Here is a 27,345-nt window from a genome sequence, read left to right on the forward strand (position 1 = left end):
AGGTTTTAAACCACACCATAGACAAATAGGACCTAATGGACATGTAAAAAACACTCTACCCAACATCAGCAATATACGCATTTTTCTCAAGTACACGTGTAACATTCTCCAGAACAGATCATATATTAAGCCACAACATAAATCTTAATAGATTTTAAAATATTAAAATTGTACAAAGTATCTTTTCTTATCACCATGGAATAAAACTAGAAACCAGTAGAAGGAAAACTGGGAAATTTATAACTATGTAGAAATTAAATAACATATTTAAACAATCAATGAATTAAGTATAAGTCACAAGGGAAATTAGAAAATAGAAACAAAACTATATGATTCCAAAAATTATGAGATGTAGTGAAAGTAGTGCTAAAAGAGAAATATCTGTAAATGCTTATATCAAAAAAAAAAAATCTCAAATCAATAACCTAACTTTACTCCTTAAGGAACTAGAAAAAAAAAATTTAAACTAAATCTAAATCTACCAGAAGGAAGGAAATAATAAAGATTAGAGCAAAGATAAATAAAATAGAAATAGAAAAATAGAAATCATTAGTAAGATCAAGAGGTGGTTCTTCAAAAAGATTAACAAAATTTACAAACCTTTAGCAAGTTTAAGTAAGAAAAAAATGAGTGATGACTCAAATAATTAAAACTAGAAATAAAAAGGAGACATTACAACTGATATCACAGTAATGCATACGTTCATAAGAAACTACTAGGTACATCTGTATGCCAACACGTAGATACCAACACATAGACAAATTCATAGAAATTTATTGCCTACTGAGAGTGAACAATGAAAAAACGAAAATGTGAAGAGACCTATAACTAATAAGATGACTACATTAATAATAAAAAATCTTACCAACAAAGAAAAACCCAGACAAAATAGTCTTTAAAGCAATGTGCATTACTAGGAAAAAATGGGATATTTCATAATAAGAGAAAGTTAAATTTATCAGAAAGAGAATACAGTTTTAAACTGGCATGTGTCTAATAACATGGTATCAAAATCATGAATCAAAAATTTTCAAAGCTACAGGGAAAAACAGATTCATCTATAGTCAAAGTCAGAACTTACAGCATACCTTTCTCAGTAACTAATACAAGCAATCAATCTGCTTGTAATAACTGTTAGAAATACAATTTGTAACAAAAAAATCAAGAATATAGAAAGTTTGAACAACACAATGAATAAACTTGGTCTAATTGCTTATATAGAACTTTGAATTTAATAACTGTAGTATACATGTTCTTTACAAACATTCACAAAAACTTCATCCCAAATTCACCATATGCTCAGACATAAAGCAAGCAAAGCTTGATAATTTCCAAAGGATTGATATTCTAGGGATTGTGCTCTCTGACCACAGTTTAATTAAACCAGAAATTTATTTTAAAATCCTTTTAAAATCTCCCTACATTTGAAAATTAAATAACACACAGTTCACAAAAGAAATCACTAGTGTTATTTGTGTACCCTCAACCTTTGTATATTGATATGCTAACCCCCAATGAAATGGTATTTGGAATGGAGGTAGGGCCTTTGAGAAATAATTCACTTAAATGAAGTAATGAGGGTGAAGCCCACAGGATAGGATAAGTGTCCATATGCAGAAAAAGATTATAGTTTGTTCTCTCTGCCACATGAGGATACAGCAAGAAAGCAGCTATCTATAAGCCAAGACTCTCTCCACACACCAGATCTGCCAGTGCATTGATCTTGGACTTCCCAGATAACAAAACTGCGTGAAATAAATGTTTGATGTTTAAGTCATTCCGTCTATAGTATTTTTGCTATTGTATCTTGAACTAAGACAACAAGTGAAATTTGAACTAAAGTAAAAACACAACTCATCAACATTTGTGGGATACAGTGAAAGCAATGCTCAGAAATAAATTTGTAGCATTGAATACTTGTATTAGAAAAGAAGCAAGATATAAAATCAATAATCTAAGCTTCCATCTTAGGAAACTAGGAAAAAAAAGAGCAAATTAAATCAAACTAAGCATAGATAGATAGATAGATAGATAGATAGATAGATAGATAGATAGATAAAACATTAGAATAGGAATCAATGAAATTGAAAACAGGGAAATAGAGAACATTGATAAAATCAAAAACTTGTTCTTTGAAAACTTCAGCAAAATTGACAGGACTCTAATCAGGCTAAGAATAAAAGAAAAAAAGGCACAAATTACAAAAATCAGATACAAACGAAAGGACATCATTACAGATCCTATGGATGAAAAGGATAATAAAAAAAATCATAACAATTCTATGCTTGCAAATTTGATAACCTAGATAAAATGAACCAGTTCCACGAAAGACACAATCTTCCACAATTCATGCAGGAAGAAATAAGCAATCTGAATAGCTTTATATCTATTAAAGAAATTGAATTTATCACTAATAGTATTCCAAAAGAAAAAGCACCAGGCTTAGATGAGTTCACTGGTGAATTCTACCAAACATTTAAGAAAGAGATTATACCAATTCTTGATAATTTCTTCCAGGAGATTGAGACAGAAGTACTTCCTGACTTGTTCTGAGGCCAGCATTACCTTAATGCCAAAACCAAAGACATTACAAGATAATAAAATTTAGACAAATATCTCTAATGAATATAGGTACAAAAATCCTCAATGAAATATTAGCAAATCTAATCCAATTACGTATAAAAATGAATATATACCAAGACCAAGCGGGGTTATTACTACACTAGGCTGGTTCAATATTCAAGAATCAATGTAATTTTCATTGTGGATTTCTTTCATTTCCTTGGTTCCTAAGTATTTTACTGTTTTCGATGCTACTGTGAATGGGATAGTTTTCTTTATTTCTTTTTTTCAGATATTTCATTGTTAGTGTATAAAACTACACTTGATTTCTGTATGTTGATTTTGTATCCTGAAACTTTACTGAATTTGTTAGCTAGTTCCAACCATATTTTTGGTTGAGTCTAGGATTTTCTATGTATAAGATCATATCATCTACAAATAATGATTATTTATTCTTTATTTAATTAATTTATTAAATAATTTATTTATTCTTCCTTTCTGATGTTAATTTCTTTATTTCTTTGAGTGATTGTGTAAAATTTCTAGTTTTATATTGAAATAGATTGGTAAGAGTGGTTACCCTTATTTTATCCCTGATCTTAGAGAAAAATCTTTCAACCTTTTACTGTGGAGAAAAGAAAGTGCTTGTGTACTGTTGGTGGTTCAGCCACTATAGAAAACAGTATGGAAGTTACTCAATTAACCCAGGATTCAAATGCATATGATCCAGCAATCCCAATGTAGGAAGGTGGCGAGAAAATTAAAAATGTTAATCAAGCCACGTTCAGAGACTGCAATATGCAGATCAGTCCTGCAACCAGGCTAGAAAGACACCTTCTGAACAAAGGTAGATTTCTACTGAGATTGCTAATAACCCATTCCTCACATCTGTGAAGGGAAAACAGGAACCAAGAGTCATTTCCTCTGGTTAACTAGGGGAAACCTATGGATTAAAGGCTGGGAACTGCCATCAGGCTTTCACTCTACATATTTTTACCTTTTTACTCTTTCCCTTCCTCATTGTATGTCTATATCAAAGGAAATTGGAACTAAAGAATGACATAAAAACTGAAGTCCCTGAATTCTCTCTCACCTTTTCTCTGTCTCTTCCATTGTCCTTGTCCCTCTCTATTGTCACTGTCTCTCTCAGTGCCTTTACTTTGTATTTCTCTCTGTCCCTCTCACTCTGCCTTTGAGAAAAGATCACACTCTGTCTGTGGAGTGTTACCCCTTTTCTAATAAACTTTCCTTTTGACTCTAACTTCGGTGTGTGCATTGAATTCTCTCTTCACTCTCTGCCAAAGGACCATCTTATCTCAGTGCAGGGCTTAGTCTCCCCTTGCACTGGGAAATTTCCTCTATCCTGCATCAATCCTACTTCTCAGGAAATGAAAACAGGATATCAAAAAGATATCTGCACTCCCATGTTTATTACAGCATTATTCACAATAGTCAAGATACAGAAATAACCTAAGTGTCCATCAACAGATGAATAGATAAAGAAGATGTGATAAATAAGCACACATGTGCACACACACAGAGAGAAATTTTATTCAGCCAAGAGAAAGAAGGGAATCCTGCAATTTACAACATAAATGGACCTTGAGGGTACTATGCTTAATGAGTTAACTAAGAAGGAGAAAGAAATACTATATGATATAACTTATATGGGAATCTAAAAACGCCAAACTTGTAGAAACAGTAGAATTGTGGTTACCAGTGGCTGAAAGATGGGGGAAGTGGGAAGGTGATGATTAAGGTCTATGGCCATGCCACCCTGAACATCTGATCTCGTCGGATCTCGGAAGCTGAGCAGAGTTGGGCCTGGTTAGTACTTAGATAGATGGGAGACCACCTAGGAATATCAGGTGCTGTAGGCGTTAAAAAAAAAAAAGGATTAAGTCTTGAGATCTAATACTTAGCATAGTAGTAGTCAACAATACTATATTATATACTTCTAAGTTGCTAAGTGACTAGATCTTAACTGTTCTCACTGCATAAAAGAAATGCTAACTATGTGAGGTGATGAAGGTGTTAGCTAACACCATAGTGGTAATCATATTGCGATTATAAATGTAACAAATCAACAATTACACAATGTTATATGTTAATTACATCTCAATAAAAATCTATTAATGTAATCTATCATATTAATAGGCTAAAGAAATTAGTAAATACTTAAAACTGAATGAAAATGAAAATGCTACATATCAAAACTATGGCAATCAACTGTGCATCAAGGCAGATATGCAATTCGAAATACATATTATAAAAAAAGTTAGAAAACAGTAAATTATATCCAATAATAGCAGAATAAAAATAATAAAGATAAAAATCAAAAATAATAAAACAAAAATATAACAGAGATTCAACAAAACCAGTAATTGATTCTTGCAGAAGACCAACAAAATTGGTGAGGCTAACCAAAGAAAACATGTCATAAGTAACCATAACCTAGAAAAAAATGAGATATCACTGTAAATCCTGCAGCTCTTATTGCAAAAAATCAGACTAGTGAGAAACCAAGCACCACTCAGAGACTTGGAGAACTCAGGTTTATTAAGTGAGTGGTCCCAGAAGATCTAGGGCTCTGAAGATCTGGGCCCTGAGCTCAGGGGTGACCTCACTTTTGTAGGGCTTATCTGTGCACTTAGCACGGGCCGATTGTTTAATTCGTCTTCAGGCGGTTTCAGAGAGAGGGAATTGCTATGGGTTACCGGCAGTTACAGAGCATGAGATTTTGAGACAGGAACTTAGGCAATACAGCTGTTATCTAGACAGAACAAGCAAAGGGGAGGGTGAGTCTTCAGTTGATCTCCAGTTTACCCTGACCTTCAGCCTATGGGGCAAGCATGTCTACAGAAGCAGAACAAAGAGCTGATTACAAGGTTAGCCATTTCAGTGGAAAATTCCTCTTTACTCTGACAAAGATAATAGAGTTGTTTTTATTATTATTATTATTATTATTATTATTATTATTATTATTATTTAGGTGAAGTAACCTTTGGTTGACCTCACAGATTGCAAGAACTTTATCAGTTTACAATCCCTTATTTTTTTTTATTTTTTACACCTACAGCACCTGGTCTTCCTAGGTGGTCTCCCATCCAGGTACTAACCAGGCTTAGCTTCTGAGATCAGATAGGATCGGGCTTGTTCAGGGTAGCATGGCCATAGACACTGACAGTCATGTCAATAATGTTGACAAAAATAAAATAGAGAATCTCAGAATTGCAGAATTTAAAGTGATAATATAGCCTAAAAGTTTTCTGACTTGTAATTTCTTCGTGAATCTGATAGAATCTATATTTTCTCTTGAAAATACACACATGTATAATATATGTATATACATAATATTTTATACATAATTTCAGTTGTTTCACCATATGTATTTCATTCAATCCAGGTTATTTGGTAGATAAAGCTCTAAGGCAGAAAGAGATGAAGTGACATGACTGGTTAGTAGAAAAAAACAAAACAAGTATTGCACTCTTAATTTCTAAACCAGTCATTATTCTCTCAAATGAAGCATTTTTTTTTCTTCATCTGTGTTCTCATCTGTGTACTGATGCTGTTCACATTGAATTCTCATATAATTCTGTCCTTATCCTTTTGCCTACTTGAGAGAAGACTTTGGCTTAGATGATGACTCCCTTGAAAAATAATAGACCTTTAATTGCTCCATATCACTGTTATTTGAATATATGCATTATCTTTCCAACTATATTTTAGGGATTATGCTTTCCCCAAACCACCTATCTAATCATTATAATCATTCATTGAATTAAATAAACAAATATCTTCATGATAGAACTATATCCTATCATAGTGTTATAGTGTTATTAGGAACCCAGATTCTGGCACCAGACTGGCCTAAATATGAATTCAGCCTTGGCCATTTACTAGCTGTATGTTGCAGGCTGTATTACTTAACCTGCATCTCATTCAGTAAATCTGGTATGGTACCAAACGCACTTCATAAGATTATTGCGAAGATTAAAGAAACAAATTTATGTGAAATATATTGAGCATTGTCTGGCACATAGTAAAAACTCAAGAAGTAGCTTTGATTGTTTTTATAGCATAATCAACCTTGAATTAAAGACACAGTTGGAGGAACACAGACTTTGACGCTTATAATCAGACTGGTCAGCCAGTCCCAATGATTCAGAAAATTTTTGTACATTATTCTAACAGATTCTGCCTTTGTTTAACCTATCCTAGTGACAGAGAACTCATTAAAACTGAGTGAAGCAGCTCCAGTTATTTCAGAGTTTTTCCTTATTATCGGGTTGAATCATATAAAATTGCTGTTTATAGGTCAAAATGATCGAATTATCAACAAGTTCTAATGAAAATGACCAGAAATTTGCTTTTCTGTAACTTCCTCTCATTTTAGTTTATCTGCTCTCTCTTTCTATATTATACTACTTTAGAGATAATGCTCAAGGTAAACTTAGCTACTGCCTTCAGAGAGGCTCACATGCTTGTCAAGGAGATAAGAAAATAGCAATTATGTATAATTTTTAGTCTTAAGGAGATGGAAGAGGTATGTTTCAAACAAAACGCTTAGCAAAGCAAATTTCAAAGACATGAGGAATTGAGAGTATAGAGCAGCATTGCCCAATAAAATTTTCCGGGATTCTATATTGGCATTATCCAATATTGTAGCACTAGCCACACACAGCTACTGAGCACTTGAAATATGGTTAGTGCCATGTGACTTGGGGAATGCGATTTTTATTTTAACTTAATTTTAATTAACTTAAATTAAAATAGCCATGTGTGGCTAGTGGCTACCAGTTTGAACAGGGCAGGTACAAAATAAGAGGAGACAGGGAATCACATCAGTTGTAGAAAGATAATTCTGTCTGTGTTGTGAGGACTGTAGATGGGTGGAGACATTGACTTGTCTTTAGGAGTTTGCTCTATAAGGGGAGAGAAAGGAACAACAGAAAAGTGACTCAATGATATCTCAAAGAAACGAAGTATATAACTAATTACACCTAGTGATATAAAATACACACATATTTACATACTTTGTACACAGTATTTGTTCACAGTAATGATCCACATTTCTTGTCTTTTTTCTTAGTTGTTCACAGGACTTCCTAAGTGTTTCAGAGTGACCCCAAGAGTACTCAAGCTCACAGATAGATCCACCATTAAAGTATCTGTGCAGCATCCACCCTGTTCTTCCTCCTCTGTGAATATTTTACTCTGCTCTTCTCATGGTTCTTGCCACTGAGGCTATTTTTGATGGTTGTCATGTCAAAGCTCCCAAAGCCATTAATCCTAAAATGCCAGAAAGACACTCTGTTCTCTGCAGGAAAAGAAAGAAAGACCCCACTTCAGCAAACTAAGCCACACTGCTTGGCTCACTCTCCTTTTGATTCTGAGAGCACTTTCTTTAACCAGATTTTTCAGGTTCCCCTTCCCCAAACGCTTTAAGCCTTACCAATGGAGCAAGACAAAACAAAACAAAATGAGAGTAGTAAGTCCCCAGGAACTGCCATTGGGTCCCTCCTAAAGATTTTGTCTCTTTGCTTCTAGGAACCAGTAAATACACATGCATGTACATCACAACCCCTCACCTGCTCTCTAACACACACCAAATGAAAGCCACACACCTTATGCAATAGACCTCAATTCCTAACATTTAAGCTAACTTTTTCATATAAAACTGAATTCTCTTCAGGATCGGCCAGCACCATCCCTATTCCATGTACATTCCTGCAAAAGAAATGGACAAAGAAGCATAATAAGCAATCACAACCCAAAAGCCAGATATTAGGTGCATGGTGCTGGAGAAATAGCATAGTATAATGTGAAGGGGATGGACTTAACTTTGGTTTCAGACTTACCTGGATTCATATCTTAGCTTGGTCACTTTTACTAACTGGGGTGGTCTGGGACAGATTACTTAACCTCTGTGAGCTTCTATTTTTAAATTCATAAAATACCTACGTTGGAAGTAGTAAAATTAGAAATAGCATATGATACCAAGAAAGGGTTCAGTAAACAGAACCTACTATTACTACATTGGTACTAGAGCACTGAAAGCGCAAGGTGCCACAGGTGCCCCTTGGGAAGGGGACACGAAGTAAAGGCCAGAGTGCTACCACATCCTCATGCAAAAGCATCTTGGGATCGTATTAGATTACAGCCTAGAGATCAGCTAGTGAAGGCACTGAAGCTAGAGACAGGAAGAAAGTTGATCGAGCTCACAATGCAAATTAATGACAGAATCAGGACAAAATTCCAGGTATGTCTGGAAAGGTTCAGCCCAATGCTCCTTTCTATAAGGCGGCAATCTCTAGGCAGTTCAGGCTGTGCTCTGACCTGCCCCAATTTCACTCTGATGTGACAATCTGTACTCCTTCTTTGCACCTAGGGCGTCCCCTTATGACGCTAAAGAAAAATAGCAGATGAAGTAGGTTTCTAGTGACTATTAGGCAGCACAGACATCCCGTCGCTATGGCAACCCGAGCTTAGTTGGGGAGAACCCACTCCTCCGGTGCCCCCTCCCATTCACGCAGCGGACGTGACACGTGCGACAGGGTCGCGGGTTGTTGTTGGGCCATGAAAGCTGCTTCCGGGTCAATGCAGGACACAGGGCTTCTGCGGGCCGAGCTGGGGACGAGGTGAAGCGTAGCGGGTCTGAGGTCGGCCGGGAGCAAGCCGGAAGCTGAACGGCGACCACGGCGGTGGCCGGGAGGGGGGAGGAGAGGCGCAGCCCGAGGAGCCGCCGCAGCAGCTCCCCGCCTCCCGGGCTGAGGGGGTGAGTGGAGCCCAGGCCCCCCGCCGGCACCATGGGGTTCTCGTGGCCCGAGGCGCGAAGGGCCACTCCTGCGGGGCGCAGTGTGAGCAGACACCGGGAGGACCTCGGAGCGGGACGAGGCCTGTCTGGGAGAAGGGAATGGATGAGACACCAGTCTGGGGCTCCAGGGAGAATGGGCCTCGTCTGGGCTGGCCGGAACGGGAAGGGTCTGGGACTGGGAAAGAGAGTCTAGCGCCGGGTCCGGGAGCCAGACTGAGTTCCGGGGGCTTGGCGGATGGGAAGATGCCCCCTAGCTGGCGGGAGATGGAGAAGAGTCTGGGGCTGGTGGGTGGGGAAATGGGAAACGTCTCTAAACCACTGAATCAAATAAATAAATAAAAATTAGTAGACATGCCCACTGGGAGGTTCGGCATGCGGGCCTTCATAGGCTCTGTGGACATTAGGCCTACGCCTTCCATGGGCTGCTAAAAGGATGCGGTAGTTTAGTAAAGGCTTTTGGGAGAATCATTTTGCCCACAAGTTGGGAAACGTTGAGAATGAGGGGACAGGAGTAAGATGGGACCTGAGTGGAGAGTACGCTTTCCTGGGATCGTGGAGGGGGCTTGTATAGGCTCTGTGTGGAGAGCACTGAATGGGGAGTACAGAGTTCTAGGAGACATTCTGGGATTGATGTAACGATTGTCTTGTCTAGGGACAACGATTCTGGAAGTTATAGTTAAGGAAGTTGATCTATTTACAGTCAGTAGAGGAAGGAGGGCTGTTTGGGAAAGTTTGTTAATAATCCTAGTCCAAATACAAGTTGAGTTGAGATTTGTCCCAGTTTTTAGTGCTGCCTTGGAGTTCTTAAATTGGTTTCCAAGAGTCCAGTTTGAGCAAAGAGATTATGTGTAGGTACTGAGGACTATTGAAAACATTGAGTCTTTGGGTCTTGAGGTATTTATTAGACCTAGATCTCCAGGGTAGGTTATTTAAAACTTTTTAAAAATTATGCTCCACAGTAAGGAGCATATTTAAAAAAAAGATTTTATTAAAATATAGGTAGCATACAATACTGTATTACTTTCAACTGTACACTGTAGTTATTCAACATTTCTATACATAAAGAAGTGATCACCTTGATAAGTCCAGCAACTGTTTGACACCATACAACGCTATCACAACATTATTGACTATGTTCCATGTACTGTACACTGCATCTCCATGACCTACTTGTTTTATACTTGGAAGTTTGAACCTCTTTTTTTTCTTCCCCTTCACTCCTTTTTCAATTTTTCAATTACACTTAAACTTCAATATTCTATCAGTTTCAGATGTATAGCATACTGGTTGGACATTTTTATAATTTACAAAGCAATCCCCCTGACTAGTCTAGTACCCACCTGGCACCATACACAGTTATTACCGTATTATTGACTATATTTCCTATGCTGCACTTTACATCCCTACAACTATTTAATAACTACCAATTTGTACTTCTTAATCCCCTCACCTTTTTCACCAGCCCACCAACTCCCTCCCATCTGGCATCCATAAGCTTGTTGCCTACATCTATGAGTCTGTTGTAAGAAGTACATTTTATATCATGATCTAGCACATAATCTATATTAAATGAGAAGTTTCACAAAACAATATTTACCCTTATTACATGTGATGCAGTCTAATAATTCCTCTTATATCTCACTCTCTTTTGTTAAAAAATGCTGACTGACATCCATTAAATCTATTTATGGGTCACAACTTGCATTTGAAATACACTGTCTCCAAGGCACATTTCTTTGGCTGAATTGGTGTCCTCATGTTCTATGTGTCTATAGAGAGCAAGGATGATTACAAGGACATATAGATTGTGTGTGTGTGTGTATAGGGGGATGGGGAACGATGGCAAACCAAGTGCATTCGATTGTTTCGTTTGTTTAAATACTTATAACAGCATATTTGACTAGTGTTTTGTATCTTAATCTTTGATATCTTGATGTTTTTTGATCATTCAATGAAATTTTTCAGATAAGTATGGTCGCTTTAATTTTTTCTATCCTTTGCTATATCTGAGAAATATGAGGCCTAGTTCAATTTAGTTGATTTATCTCTACAACATAGTTTAGGTAATTTTGTTTTAATGTTATGGTGTTGTAAATATACATAGATTTGCTTTTCTCAAACCTAAACTCTTCTTACTCCAATAATTAATATATGGTACACTTCTACATGATTAAAGATTAAAGGTATATGTTCATGGCTTTGGTATATATATTTAAACTTAATCATAAACTTAAGTATAACTTTGAGTCAGTTAACATCTTAATTCCCCCCACAAAAATGTTGTTTTCATCAGTTTACAAATAGGTAAGGTCCTTATATGAATAGTATTATAATAAACATTAATGAGGGTTGGCGAACTAAGTGAGAGGCTTACATGTATTGCTATGTTAAAAGTCCTTTTTAAATTTGTCACACGGCCTATTGATATAGGATGTTAAGTGTCAAATGATTTGTAGGATAAATATTTAAAACCAGTTTAATAGTGTTAATTTTTGTTGAGAATGCTTTCATATTATTTGGAACAGGAAATTTAAAGCCAGAGCCATCAGCAAAGGATTGCTCAAATTAAACTTCATCACTGGTGCCACATTCTTGATTAGATGCCTTATAAAAGCATTCTTTTCATCTTCAAACTTTATGTGTTGTGAAATATGTTTCTTACCTTTATCTATTGACTATATCTTAGTTATTGATGAGAGAGCTATGTTGGCATGTATCAGCCATCTTTTAAAATTTATCATTAGTCAGGTAAATATTTAAAATATTTAAAATATCTAGCTTTAAGAATGTTTAAAAGTTTTTTTAGTAGGCCTTTGAAACATTAAGGAAGATTCTCACTAATTTCATTTTTTTCCTCCGGGAATTATGTATACTATCAATAAACAGTTGTGGAGCATTTACCCTGAGTGATTGTGTGTACTTTTTTATAGTTGTCTTTTTAATCTCAGACTCTTAAATATGTCCACCTAGAGCAGGCTCTTTCCCCCCTCCAATTTTTGCTTCCAGACTGCTGTAGGTTGGAAATTAGATGCTTACATTTGTTAGAACTTTGTGTAAAATGAGATTGTGTAGCTCTGAATAATGTTCATTTATATATACTTTATATATGTATGTATTATATATATAAATGTAAATTATTAGAGTTTTTTAGTGTATGAACTTTGTAACATATATTTTGATTACTCAGAGGCTTATTTGCTGTGTTTTAAATAAGCGAACTCCAAATTTTGTGCCTAGTTAACTAGGCACAAAAAGTTCTAAAAAGTAACAACCTGATAATCATACAATTTTGGATTTAAGAAGTGAAGAAATCATTTAGTTGTGATTGTTGCAATTTAGTCATTAAGAGTTACCATTCCTCCCTTTTCTAACTTTTCACTATCCTTTTCTGACTCTTATTTCTTTGAGTTTAGAATGCTAACCAGCCTAACTATATTTCCTTGCTCTGTTCTTGTTCTGCTTGATCTTGCATAGCTTCATCAGCATTCTCTTCCAAAGACTATTGCTGCCATTTATTATTTTCTTCCTCAAAACCATTAGTAGCTTCACAGTGCCAGAACTGAATAAAAGCCATACTGTTCAGGTTGACATCAAGGGCATTCCACAGCCTCTGCTTTTTTTTTCTGACATTATTTTTCCATTCCTAAATGCAGATCCTCTCCTTGCCAAGCAGTCTACTCATCCTACTCTCCTTTGGATGTAACGCTATTCCTGAAAGTCTGCAGGAAACATGTTTCCTTTTTTCATGAAGTACTATTCATCTTCATATCATTACAGATTACCCTTCTTCCTCTAAGTCTTTCTTGCCCGTATTGTCTATTTTGCTTATCCTGAATTGCTGTTGTGTTGTTCGTATACTTTATTTTTACCCCCTTTCGATTGTAAATTTATAGAAGACAGGAAGATCAAATATCCTTGAATCTTTAGGACAACTAGCACGGGGTGTAATTCATGGACAAAGTCAATCAAAATTGACTGAATGTATGATTAAAATTGCAGGTATCTGAAAATTCCACCCTAGATATACTGAATTAAAATCTAGGAATCTGCCAATGTGATTCTTCTGCACAGTAAAATTTAAGAATCACCGAGCTAGCCTGATACTTTAAATTACAGTGGGAACATACATGTACTTTTTGAGCAAATACTGTCAATGAATTGAGCAATATCGCTTCAGCAGGTAGTGTAATTTTAGGGCTTTGGAGTCAGGCAACCTAGATTTGAATCCTGTCTTTCACTCACTAGCCATCTGACTATAACATCTTTGCTTTAGTTTTTCAATCTGTTAAATGGGGTTAATAATAGTACCCCTCATATGTGTGTTGTGAGAATTGAATGAGAGAACACATGTAAAACAACATAATACAAGGCACATAGTAAACTCACATTTTATCTGCTATTGTAACAATCATCAGCATGATAGCCGTGGTCATCGAAGTAATGAAAAGCGGTGAGAATAGATTCCATGTCAGTCATTATTAATAAGCAAATTACTCATGGCTAACAGATAGTGGACCTGTATGGTATTTAGAGCCATAAAGGTGTTTTGCCTCCTTTAGAAGTATTTGTATCAAATTAACTTGTTAAATTTTCTTCTCCTTTATCTTCCTATTGCCTGAAGAATAAAGTGCAAACTTTTAAACAGAAGACCATAACTTCTTGCTATCTGGTCCTGCCAGCCTATCTTTATCTTCCAGCCCTGTACTCTATACACTCTAAAACGAAAATACTACATTGATTTCTCACTTTTATTTATTTGGGCCTTTACGTGTACTTTGTTTTTTATTAAAAGAAATCCTGTGGCTCTGTTCTGCGACTCAATTTTATATGTGGCTGACTTCCTTAGTGAAGAGAGTCTCTTGGTGTTCTCAAAGTGCTTTGTCCATTCTTATATGTTACCATTGTGTATATTTGTCTTCTTTTGGAGAGAAAAGGATTTAGTCTTGGCATATATTCTTCATACATTTCAAATAAGTAGTCCACCTCTGTTAGAGGCTGAAGGTGTTTGATTATTTGACTCATCTAAGCTCTCCCATTTGATTGGACTTTTCTACTCTCAGCCACTATTACACACCAGACACAGCTAGATGCTTTGAAAATTTTCAATTTTCTATGAAATAGCTATATTAATAACTCCATTTTACAAATGAGAAAGCAGGCACAGAGGCAAGTAAGTTGCTCAAATTTCAGTGCAGATTCATAATTGAAATTAGGCCAAACTGAAGGCCATGCTCTTAATCACAGTGCTCTGCTAAAAACAGGTGATTTAAGCAGATGGCACTCTGCCAAATTTAGGATTGTGTGCCGATGTGAAATTTTCCCTACTAAATCACTAATGGGTCTCAGGAATGTGATCTATTACTAGTACTATTGAGAAGATGATTATTTAAAATGATCGGATCAATGCTTTTCCAGTGATTTTTTTGAAATTTTTCTTTCCATCTGTCATACTCTTAATTGGTATATTTGATTTTCATTTCACTGCCAGAATATATTTATTTTTTTCAAAGTAAAATTCACTTTTTCACTGATCCAAAACAAGTATTTGTTGCCATGTGCAAGATCCTGCTCCATGTAACACTGGACTAGATTGACAAATCCATGCTTTTATGGGACTAGGTTCTAGGGGAGAGGGACTCTAAAACCAGCTCTAAACTCACAATTCGTGATTAGTGCTATAAAAATGAAAGAATGTGAAGTGATTGATGGTCACAGTGGTGCTATTTTTGATGGGGTGGTCAGAGGCAGCTGCATTGAGAAAGTAATATTTGTGTTTAAATTTATTTGAGGCTTAAATGTTGAGATGAAGCTAGCTAAGCCAAGAGCCAGGAAAGGGGCATTCTCATGAATGTATTAAGAGGGAGAATTAGCTTGGCAGTTTTGAGAGGTAGAAAGCCATGCAGGCTGAAACCTAGTGGGCTTATAAAAAGGGTGGAAGAGATAAGGTTATGAATAACATAGTTTATCCAACTTCCTGTTTTCAATGAAAGGGTCTTTTTTTTCCACCAGGATTTTCGTAATTTCAAAAAATACTGTTGTGCACATTCTTTACTTGTCTCCTGGTGTGCCTGATCAAGTTTCTGTAGAGTTTACACCAAGAAGTAGAATTGCTGTATCACAGGGTATGCGCATCTTTAACTTCACTAGACAATGATAAATTGTTTTACAAGGTATTTGTATTAATGTATACCAAGGTATTTGTCCTCTCACACAATGGAAGAGTTGTTACTCTTCCATAGTTTCTCCAGTTTTTAAATTTTGCTAATTTATATAAAATGGCATTTCATTGTGATTTTGATTTTTGTTTCTGAATGTTATTGAACTTGAACATCTTTTACACCTTTTATTAATCATTTGAATTTTCTCTTCCATTAAATATTTGTTCATGTCAATTTTTCTATTGTGTTGTTTGCCTTTTTCTTATTGTTTTTAGGAGTTACATGAGTTGCAAGTATCTTCAGTTTCTGGCTTGTTTTTTTAAGTACATAATGTCTTTTCATGATCAAAAGATTTTTATTTTTATCAACTTTTCCTTTATGCATTCTTTTTATGTTTTATGAAATATTTCCTTAAATCAGGATCTTAAAGCTTTTTCTATTTTCTTCTCATAAAGATGAATTTTGTCTTTCACATTTTATCTGGAGCTGAGTTTTTTCTATATTGTGAGGTAAAGATTTATTTTCATTTTCCCAAATTGATATTCACTTCTCCTGAGACTGATTATTGAATAGTTTAACTTTTTCCTATTGATCTCTATGCTATTTCTTGCCTGTTTCTGGGCTGTCTTTTCTATTTAATGGATCTATTCCACCAGCCCCAGAGTTTTTTTCTTTAGCAAAGTATAGTAGGTTCTTGTTATTCATGGTACTTATGGAAAGTTGCCATGAACACTGAACTAGTGAAACTGGAACCATTGCTCCTAGGGGAAATATAGGGTTAGGTTCTTGCCAGTCTCTGGTCACAACACTTTTGCGAATTGTTAAATCCATACCTGGTTTTATATGTGTTTCCATTTGAAGACACCTTATTCATTATATAGCCTTGATTCATTAACTTTGAATTGATAATCAACAGCACTATAGTTCGTGCCTGAATAAACTTAATCCCACAAGTATTTTCTCCACAAAGCACATCACAGCCTTCTTCTGCTTAGGAACACTAGGCAGCACTTTAGCACTACTCTACATTTCAATAGTGAAATCAACATGCATACACAAAAAGCATAAAAATATAAAAAACATCACCCTAAGTAGATTGTGAAAAGGACACTTGTTTACAGTATGAGAGCTGAAACAAGAAGGCAGAATGCTACCTTGTTTTACCTCAGCTGGAAATGTGCATGTCGGGTCACTCATTTTTTGTTGCTCTGTATCTGCAAGTGACTCCAAGTATTAAAGTGAAAATACTCCATATATTGTTTTTTGTGTTGCAACAAATTTTAGTAAGTAGGTGAATTTGCAAATAAGGACTTCACTAATAATGAGGCTTGAGTGTTCTATGAAATCTTTGGCGAGAGGCAGTTTTTCAAGAAACTTAACTTTAGCACTTTCTCTTCCCTGTCATACTAATACACATCTTTTTAATATTCTATTTTAAAGAGGAACACAATGAAACTCTCGAATACTAAGTTCTCATTGACAGGTGCCATTATCGTAATAAAGAGACTTCTTTTTTGAGAATATCTTATATTTGTACTCGTGATATTGTTATTTAGATTATAGGTAAATGAGCAAATAATTTTAGGAAAGAATTGCAACTCTTAAAATATTGAAAACAAGTATACATTATTAAACTCTTATTATCGTGACTCATTAAGAATACATTTTCTCGTAGGCACTATTTATAACTTAAGGCATAATTTTGTAAAGTCGAGTACACTTTGGAGATTGTAATTTAAATGTTAACTCTATTAGTTCCTCCCCAATTAGAGGCATTTCTCCACGTGAACATTAGTAAAGGAGTCCAAGAAAAATATGATTAAAAAATGTTTACATAAAAAATCAAATTTCCCACAAAATGCACTTAGTGAGACTTGACAAATTTATCCCTTCCTCAGTGTTTAAGATCCTTAAGTGAATTGTTGGCATTAATTTGATAAGTATGCTGAGAGAATATGAACCAGAAATTTTGGACTTGACCTATATTCATCTTTTTTCATATAGCATATATTATTTATTCATTATTTTTTGGAAATATTTTTATTATGGTAAAATATATATAGCAAAGTGTACCATTTTAACCATTTTTAAGTGTACAGTTGAGTGGCATTAAGTACATTCACACTGTTGTAGAACCATCGCCACTATCCATCTCCAGAATTTTTCATGTTCCCAAACTGAAACTGTGTACTCATTAACTGGTAACTTCCCATTTCCCCCTCTTCCCAGCCCATCATTCTACTTTCTGTTTCTTATGAATTTGAGTACTCGAGATACCTCATATAAATGGAATCATACAATATCTGTTCTTTTGTATATGGCTTATTTCACTTAGCATTGTCTTTAAGATTCATCCGTGTTGTAGAATTTCCTCCCTTTTCAAAATCAAATAATATTCCATTGTGTGGAATATTTCGTTTATCCATTAATTCGTACATCTGTGGATATTTTTTTCCCACTTTTTTGCTGTTATGAATAATGCTGCTGTGAACATTGCTGTAGAACTATCTATTCAGGTTCCTGCTTTCAATTCTCTTGGCACATACTCAGAAATGCGATTCCTGGATCATATGGTAATTCTATGTTTAATTTTTTGAGAAACTGCCATTCTGTTTTTCATAGCAGCTATATCATTTTACATTCTCACTAGCAATGCACATGTATTCATCTTTAGTTACTGAAAAGTGCCTGTTGTTTTGAAGTATGGCATAACTTAGTTATTAACTCTTGCATATGAAATGTATCATGGATACCAATATAACATATTCAATATTAAATCTATTGTGGCTGTAGGTTTAGCAGAAGAATATAGCTCGTGCTAGGTAGCAAGTATTTCTAACTCTGCTAGTGATTCATTACTTTATCATGTCATCTCATTTGCGGAATCCCTATAGATATAATTATGTGTCTTAGTGGTAGCTATGAAGGATTTTTGTTTATAAGTACTCTGACCTCAGTTTATTAATAAACCTTTCATGTTTCATAAAACGCATTTGATATACACAATCAGAATTGATTAGAAAATTCATTCATTATCACCTTTACTGAGTGCCAATTAAGTGCAAAGTTCCAGTCTGTGACTACTACAAAGAAGAATTATGATATTTTTGGTCCTTACCCTCAAGAACTATACAGTCTAAACAGACATAAACACATGAAAATCACATCACAATGCAATTGATTAATTGCCCACTGAATGGTTTAGACAATAGATACCACAAGCTCAGCTCAATGCAAATCAATAATTATGGCAGGAGGTACCTGAAAAGGCTCCATCTCTGAAATATATTCTGAGTTGGGCATTGAAGAATGAATAATATTTAAATGGGGGGAGAAGAGAAGGGAAGACCTTCCAATTAAGGAGGAGTGACATAAATGTCAGACATTTACTGTCCGAATCATTAATTGGTATTAAGTAGCATAGACCTGGGACCAAAAAAATTAGGTCAAGTCTAATTACCGAAAATTGCAAGTCCCCCAGCCCTGCATTAATGCTACCATGCTTATTGGGTGGTGATGATAATAGTAATAGTAGATAGTAGCAGTAGTAGTAGAAGTAATAGTTTATAATAAATGCATTCTATGTTCCAGGTACTGTGATAAACATTTTTTACCCATATCATCAACCATTCATCTTCGGCACACTATAAACTAGGATTTAGGGGCTATCTGTTATCCCTTTTTATGGACAAGACTTAGAGAACTGAAGTAATTTACCCACAGTCATGCAGAGTAGTGGAGTCAGTCATGATTTACATCCAGGCGGTTTGGTTCTAGAACCATTACTTACCACCAGCAGGCAACACTGACACAAGGCAATGCCATAGTAGCACTAAATGTGGAAGGAGTTAGTGAATTCTTTTTATGTCCTGTAAACTTTTGCAAACTCTGTGTGGCTGATGTTTAATATTTGCAATCCTTGGTTTTGAGCCAGGGATTGTAAACTCCCAGAGGGCTGTGGGATGATAAACTAGTAGTTTGTCTGTAACTAGATAGTGGGGCAATCTGTTCTGTAAACAGCTGAGTAATAAATGACCTTAAACTTGTATATTCATAACTGAGAGATAGCTTGCAATTTTCTTCTGATGAAAAACTAATCCATTCAAAAAATTAGTATCCATTGATTTGGGGCAAGAAGGAGAAGTTGAAAATAATTTTGCCTCTGATGGCTAGACCATTCAATACTGCTGCTTAGTTTTGTTGTTCAGTTACATTGATGTGGTTATGAGAGGTATTTTGGGTGTAATAGTTTTCATATATTTTTATGCGTTGTATATCTATGATTTGCGTGTAATGCCAAAAATTTGAAATATATAGTAAAGACAGCATGGCTCAACAGATTAGGGATACAGAAAATATGACCTAGCATGCTGGTTGGACTACAGAAACCTGAATAAGTCACCTCAGTTTCATGTCCTGTAAATAGAGACGTGGCAGTTTGTTTCAGAAGGTGGTTATGGGAAATTACTAAGCTTTAAAATGATTATTAATCTCAGTGTGGGGACACTTGGTTTATGGGGAACATCGATTTGAGAGTAAATGTATCTACTCCTGAACTTTGAGTAAATGTAACATTAAAACCTTGTGATTTATCCCAAATTGAATCTAGGCTAGAGAGGGGTGGGGATGTATGCAAATTATGAAAGATAGGGGATAAGGGTAGAATTCGCTTTGAAAGATATTGAAATAAAGGGTATAGAGAATGTTAAACTTTTTTTGTTGTTTTTGCTGAAAGTTTATGGAAAGTGTTTTCCTATATTTTAGGAAATTGGTTTAGGCCAACATTTCTGGACAATAAGAAGCCATGGAACTCAGGGAAGAAGTGCTTAGAAATATTTACACACAAATGACTTTAGCCTAAACAGTAATATTTTCTTAATTTTTGTTCCCTCTCAAATACTTTCTCATCACAATCTTAAAATTATTGGACTAGCACATTTGGATCAGAAATTCCAAGTGCTGTATAGACTATGAACATGCAAGTTAGTCATATTTGCAAATGTGCAGTTGTACATGGGAAAACTTTGTCTCTTTTTAAATGTGCCATGTATGAACTTTAGTAGAAAATACATACCTTTCTGAGGCTGTACTCACTGATAGCAGAGTCACATATTTAGACATCAAGCATTTGAGTTAGATATTTTAATCTCTGTGATGCTTTTAAAGAGACACATAGTGCTGTGATAAGTGAAGAGGATAGCAGTGCCTTACTAATAGCATAATTCAAAGACTAAGCAGGAGTCTGAATTCACATTTCATTTGGCAATGTGGAATTTTTTTTTAATCTTCTACCTTGAAAAGTTGATGTGTCACATTTTTACTCTTGGATGTAGTTCAGTATACAGTTGAGAAAGAGATTTTGAGAAATAGGGTAGTTCCTTGAAATCATAGTTGCATGGTGTGTCATGATAATGGATTTATCAGCTACACTCAAATTTTGCACTTAGAATGTGTAGGGTAAATTTGTGAACTGGTGAACTATAATTCCACAGAATAGTTCTGAAAGTTTATTAGAATTAGCTTATTTTCCTTTCTTTTCATCCCAAGGAGGCATCCACTTAGGTATATTAGATAATACTTGGGGGAGAGAATTACAGGTTTACGTACTTTATGATAAATGAAATTAGGAGTGCCGTACAGAGTGAGACTGTCTAGCCCAATTATATGGACTTGGACAATGTCCCCGAAGTGTTTTTGTGGGAGAGATAACTGTCATTCATGACTTTAGCTGCAAAAGTTTGTTAATGGAATACTCTACAAACCTTAAAAATGATTATGCAGATAAGTATTAATATAGAAACTTTTTCATGAGCTATTTAAGGAAAAGGCAGGTTATGAAACTATATATCTAAAGTAATTTAATCCTTGTATTAAAAAATATACATGTATAGCATGGGAAAATGATCTGAAAAAATATACATCGTAAGTTGCATCCTCAGGCTTAATCCACTTGCTATATCTGTTGACCAAAGTTTCTGGGTATGGCTGTGGCTCCAAATATGCTTCCATTATGAAAAGCTTTTGGTAACACTTATTTACATGCTTAGCTTAGCTAATAAAAAGGGAAACCATATCTACATGAAAACTACGTGGTGTTACAGGTTTTTTGTTTTTTGTTTTTTGTTTTGCTTATTTTTAATTAGACAGTAAAAAAATTCAGAATGTATACCACTTGTATTTTTTAAAGCAGTTATTTAAAAATACCTTATTAATACAGCTTTATTCGTTCATTTATTTAATCTTTCATGGAGAGAAAAATGTAACACACATATACTCTCCTAGAATAATTATGTTTTATTGGGGTACACCTATGGTGAGGATCAGAAAGATTTAGAAAACAAAATTAACAAACTGAAGCTCCAGCTACCTAAAATGTCAAGAATCTGGCAAGGTTTGGTATAGTGGGTTTATTTCAAAAAAGGAAGCTTTCCAGGGGTGAGGTTGAGTCCACAAAGCAAAAACTAAATGGGCTTTAAAAATAATAATAAAAAAAACTTGCACAAATTGAGAAAGCTAGTAATCTTAAGAGATTCTTTGATACTAGCCAGAAGATTTTCTTCCTTAAACTTCTTTTGTTATACATTATTGACCACCTGTACTGTCCCCACAAAAAAACTCAACCTATAAATTTCTTTTATTCTTAAAAAAAAAAACCAATATATAACAACTCTTTCTCTGAACACTTAGTTTTTCTTCATCAACTGTCCCATCTTTTTGCCTTCATCTAAGCTCCTCATACGTCTTCACTTACTGACTCTATATGCTATGGTTTCTACTCCCTTATACTGAAAATGCTTCCCCAGCGTGAATAGATTCCTAATTGCCCAATCCTTTAGACATTTTAAAATCCTCATCATTTTATGTAGATTCTCATCTTGATAGTCTATACATAAAGATCAGTAACCCCCGTTCTTGCACTGTAATCATGGAGATTTATCAAAAATTTTCTTACTCATCTCTACAAGGTAAAGTTGAACCTGAGCAGTCAATCATAAGCTGACTCTACCATCCACCTTATAGTCAAATCTCCTGCCTCCCTTGCTACTCTAACATGTATTTTATATTTTAGCAATACCACTTAATAGCCTATATTTTATGTCTTTTGTGCCTGTTTACAGTCTATCATTTCCTGTGCCTGAAATGCCCTTCTCTATCTTGTTAACCTAATCTTTGTCATTTTACCAAATGGCTCAAGATTCACCTCCCATTTTCTTGATTTTATGTCCAAAAGTTAATTTCTTCTTATGTCTGAATTCACTATTTTTGTGTGGCTTATTTCAGGTATGTGTTATTTCCATGTATTTTCTTCTAGATTGTAGATGCCCTGAGGACAGAGTTTAGATTTTATTAATGCTGGCTTCTTTAGCGTTTAGCACAGTGTTTGGCATAGAGGTACTGTCAGGTTCATGTTTGTTAAACTGAACTAAATGAGACTGTAAGCTTTGTGAGCGCTTGCCTTTTATGAATACGTGAATGGACAAATAAGCCTAATAGGAACCACTTGATAAGGTGTGAGGAAGATAGTAGAACTAAATAAATATATGTGCTCTCTCCATTTTTATTAAGTGGTAAAAAGATTTTTATTCTCAGATTATCTTATAAAGGAAATAGACACCTAAGTGGAGAAAAATGACTAGAATGAAATGTCATCTCTCCAGAGGAACCTAAGATGAAATTATAGAGCTTTTATACTTTAACCTAAGTTTTGTTTTCAACTATTTGATATTAAAATATTGGCAGGTAGCTTTTAGTATAGTTTTTTCTGCCCTTCTCTGATGAATCGATAAGACTGATTAGTTGTATATAATGGGTCCATGTCAAATGAGTGAAAATAATTTTAAACTACTTTAGAGTGTTTCCTTCTCCATTATTGTTATGCCATGAAAACTCTTCCTGAAGATTTAGCCTCATCCTAAATGAAAGCATATTTTGAATTACTGCAGTTTATTTTTTAGAACTGTAAATTAGTTCCCAACTATTTACTATTCCAGTAGTTTGAATCCTGTAGGATCAGCTTCCTGCTGCAGGAGACACCACTCTTTTCTTGGTTAGTCTCCAAGGTAAGAGATGACAGGGAGGCCTGAAGCTCCCAAAGCATCCTTTAACTCTGCCTTCGTCATTTCTGCCTTGGAGCCATTATGGTTCCAAAGTTACAGTAGTTTGGATACAGTTTAGGTAATTTGGACGAAATATTTGGGTGGGTTTTCATTAACACATTTAACTTGACTACCAAAGAAGTAACACTGCAGGCCTGAGGGTATTCTTCTAACCCTCCTGCGCATGTCATAGTGGAGCTTTTGCTTTGTTCCTGGTTAAAGCCATGATAAAAACCAGCAGAATACTGCTATCTGGGTCTGTCATCTTACTCACATCATCTCATCCCCACCTGTCATTTTAATTGTAGTTTACTTCTGAGGCTTAGATGTGTTTTGTTCTGCTTTCCGTTTCTTTCTGAATGCTGTTTTGCAAAAGTATTTGTTTCCATTTGGCCATCATTTTATTTCTCTTTTCCTCACTCCCCCATTCCTTTTAAAATTATTATTAATGTTACACATTCCATATGGTCCAAATGGATTTTTTACCATAGATAATTGATGATAATGAAGAAGTTCAAAACTCTTTGACAAATTATTAAGTCATTCCCAGATATATCACTTAAAAATGTTTTACATTTTGAAAAGATAATGTGTGAAAAAAAAGATCATATATGCATCTGGTGAGTTTAGGTGGTTCAAATGGGCAAACAGTGAAAAGCAGATCTCCCTTCCAGACTACTTCTCATTTCTTCTTCTGGGATCAAACAAATACTGATTTCTATTTTATCCTTCTGGGGGTAGTCTATGCAGATGTAAGCAGATAAAACTATTTTTATAAGATTTAAATGTATATTTTAGAACTCTTTGGGGGTAATTTTTATTTTTATTTTTATTTTTGGAGATTGTGAATGAGGCTGGTAGTATTCATGCTTGTGAAGTATGGTACTCTACTATAAAGTTGTGTGTGTGTGTGTGTGTGTGTGTGTGTGTGCATGTGAAGTAAATACTGATCTTATATACAAGCCTAAGGATATATTTTATATGCCCTTCAGCATTAGTGGCCAGACATGGCCTATTTTCTATTTACAGTTGCATTAAGTTTCATAGGAATTTTGATCTGACCCTTTGGGAACATAAAATGCAAATTATTTGATAGCACTTGAGGATATTTAGGTGACTGGATGTTCTGTTCTGATATTAATCTATTTGTCAAAACTGTACTGAGCACCATGTCCTCCAATTGTGCTTTATCTTGACTTTCTCCAAATACTTTACAAGAGCACATTATAGTCAGGATTCGAGGCACAAAGGAATTGAAATTTTCACAGGTGTACTCTACAGCTTGGTAATGGAACCAAGCAACATCACCCAATATTCTGAGTTTAAGGACCAGTTCAGAATACTTTTACAAATGCATTAGAACTATGCCAATTGTAGAAGTAGTCAGATGTAATTTGACACCCATTTTTCCAGAAAGCCATAGATTACCCTCTGATGCCCCCCAAAAAACCTTTTCAGAGGCTACAGTTAAAGATCTTTTTCAATCCTGTAGTTCCTCATTTTTCAATACGGTTTTCAATTTTCCTTTTTCATCTACTGTTCCTCCTCAAACTGCCTTAACACATTTTGAGTAGATTTATGTTACTCATCCATTATGCAATCTTAATGTTCTAATCCAAAACCTATATATTAATGTGTACACTATCTGCACTCCTGGAAAGCCGTTCTAATACAGTGTCCTGGAAAATAACCAATGAAGGCGCCTGGCATTGCTTTTAAGTCTTTAGGGGAAGAAAAGAAGGGGAAAAAAAATTTCAGGCTATTTGGAAGAGTTAAACCATGAGGCCATAAAGAAAAACTTTTTATGTTCCTATGATTGCTTGCTTACTAGGAAATATTTTTACTTTAATATGTCTTTAATATGCCCATCCCTCAATTTATCTCTATTTAAACTATGTCTGTGATGATTGCCCTTGAATTGAATAGGGCTGAATTTAAGTGGTTCTGAAACTTCCAGTTAATAGGTGCTATTAAACTTGGTGACTGTTATTTTAACACAGACAGTTCATCACCCTCCCCACACACTTAATTCTTTTTTAAAAAAATTTTAATTAAGTTTATTGGGGTAACACTAGTTAATACAATTCTGTAATTTACAGCTGTACATTATCATTTGACATCTGTATATTCTATTGTGTGTTTACCACCCAAAGTCCAGTTTCCTTCAGCTACCATATATTTAATCCTCTTTACCCATTTTACCCTTCCCCTAAACCCTATATTTGACCCCCTTTACCCCGTTTCCTCCCCTATCCTCCCCCACTCCACTAGTAACCACTAGTCTATAGTCTTCTGGTAACCACTAACCTATACTCCATGTCCATTAGTCTCTGTTTGTTTGTCCTATTCATTTGTTGCTTTTAGGTTTATATGCCACATATAAGTGATATCATGTGATTTTCAACTTTTTCAGTCTGGCTTATTTTGCTTAGCATGATTATCTTGAGGTCCATCCAGGTTGTGGAAATGGCAGTATTTCATCTCTTCTTATAGCTGAGTAATATTCCATTGTATATATGTTCCACATCTTCTTTAGCCAATCATCTATTGTAGAACACTTCGGTTGCTTCCATGTCCTGGCCACCGTGAATAATGCTGCTATGAACATCCGTGTGCAAATATCTTTTTGGATATAGGGTTTCAAGTCTTGGGGTAAGTATCGAGTAGAGGGATTGCTGGGTCATATGGTAAATCAATTATCAGTTTTTTGAGGAACCTCCATACTGTTTTCCATAGTGGTTGTACCAATTTGCAGTCCCCACCAGCAGTGTATGAGGGTCCCTTTGTCTCCTCATCCTCTCCAACATTTGTTATTACTTGTTCAGTTGATTGTAGCTATTCTGCAATGGTATCTCATTGTGGTTTGGATTTGCATTTCCCTGATAGCTAGCGATATTGAGCATCTTTTCATATATTTGTTGATCATTTGTACGTCCTCTAGGGAGAAGCGTCTGGTTGTGAGGTCCTCTGCCCATTTTTGGATTGGATTGTTTGTGTTTTTGCTGTTGTTATCGAGTCGTATGAGTTCTTTGTATATTTTGGATATTAGGCCTTTATCGAAAGCATTGCTTGCAAATATTTTTCCCATTCAAATGGTTGTCTCTTTACCTTATTGATGGTTTCTTTTGCTGAGCAGAAGCTTTTAGTTTGATGTAGTCCCATTCATTTATTTTAGCTGTTACTTTTTTTTTTTGCATTTGAGGTCAAATTCATGAAATCCTCTTTAATTCTAAGGTCCTTGAGTTTAGTTCCTATGTTTTCTTCTATGCATTTTACTGTTTCAGGTCTTATATTCAGATCCTTGATCTATTTTGAGTTAATTTGGGTGTATGGTGATAGACAAAAATCTAGTTTCATTCTTTTGCGGGTGGCCTTCCAATTTTCCCAGGACCATTTACTGAAGAGGCTTTCCTTTCTCCACTGTATGTTTTTGGCTTTTTTTGTCAAAAATTGTTTGCCCATATAAATATGGGTTTGTTTCTGGACTCTCGATTCTGTTCCACTGGTTCTGTGTGTCTGTTTTGCAGGCAAAAGCATGCCGTTTTGATTACTGTCGCTTCGTAGTATAATTTGAAGTTGGGCAGATGATGCCTCCGGCCTTGTTCTTATTTCTCAGGATGGCTTTGGCAATTTGGGGTCTTTCGTGCTTCGATACAAACATGATGACTTTTTGTTCTATTTTTTTTTTAAACGTCTGTGGGATTTTGAT

General features: G+C 35.2%; 1 protein-coding gene and 1 long non-coding RNA gene across 4 annotated transcripts in view; one reads left to right on the top strand and one right to left on the bottom strand.

Moving 5' to 3' along the window:
• Window positions 1-5,857: 5,857 nt before the first annotated feature.
• LOC107519048 lies at window positions 5,858-9,167 on the bottom strand. The gene is made up of 3 exons (XR_004950900.1): window positions 8,193-9,167; window positions 7,602-7,885; window positions 5,858-7,490 (listed from the first exon to the last, which is right to left on the bottom strand). It is a non-coding gene; the product is annotated as an uncharacterized LOC107519048 (long non-coding RNA).
• Window positions 9,168-9,169: 2 nt separating this feature from the next.
• Window positions 9,170-27,345, top strand: part of LOC107519051 (tubulin-specific chaperone cofactor E-like protein) — a 151,214-nt gene continuing 133,038 nt past the window's right edge. The window contains exon 1 of one of the 3 annotated variants that reach the window (XM_036220985.1): window positions 9,170-9,343. The gene's annotated coding sequence lies outside the window, so the exon portion shown is untranslated. Of the gene's footprint in view, window positions 9,344-26,266; window positions 26,289-27,345 lie in introns of those variants that run through there. The other 2 variants (XM_016161278.2, XM_016161279.2) reach the window with 2 other exon arrangements.

Source organism: Rousettus aegyptiacus, unplaced genomic scaffold (genome assembly GCF_014176215.1).
Source record: "Rousettus aegyptiacus isolate mRouAeg1 unplaced genomic scaffold, mRouAeg1.p scaffold_m13_p_5, whole genome shotgun sequence".
In the NCBI taxonomy this organism is placed as follows: domain Eukaryota; kingdom Metazoa; phylum Chordata; class Mammalia; order Chiroptera; family Pteropodidae; genus Rousettus; species Rousettus aegyptiacus.